Genomic DNA, 377 nt, shown 5'->3' on the forward strand with positions numbered 1-377 from the left:
TCTGTAACAAATGTGATGGTCGGAATCCTTATCAGGCACAAGATGACCTGAGGTGATGTAAAAAAAAAAAAAATTTTTAAAGTGTTGAAAGATCTGTAATACAAAAAAAAAAAATCACATGTTTACATTCTTGTGTGAAAAGCTGAATTAACCACTTTTTTCTTTTCTTCTTCACCGATGAAACTGTACATTTAAAAAAAAAAAAAAAGCAATGGCGCGCGGCATCAGTGGATGTGCGGAGTTTATTGAAAGAGTTCCTCTCTCCCTCCTCCTCCCCCTCCACCCCCCCACCCACCCCCCCACCCCCCCTCCCCCCCCTCCCTCCAGGCCAGGCAGCCGCAGCCTGGGTGGTCCCCCCTCCCTCCCCTCCCCTCCCC

The sequence above is a fragment of the Gasterosteus aculeatus genome, chromosome 3 (assembly GCF_964276395.1).
Source record: "Gasterosteus aculeatus chromosome 3, fGasAcu3.hap1.1, whole genome shotgun sequence".
NCBI lineage: Eukaryota > Metazoa > Chordata > Actinopteri > Perciformes > Gasterosteidae > Gasterosteus > Gasterosteus aculeatus.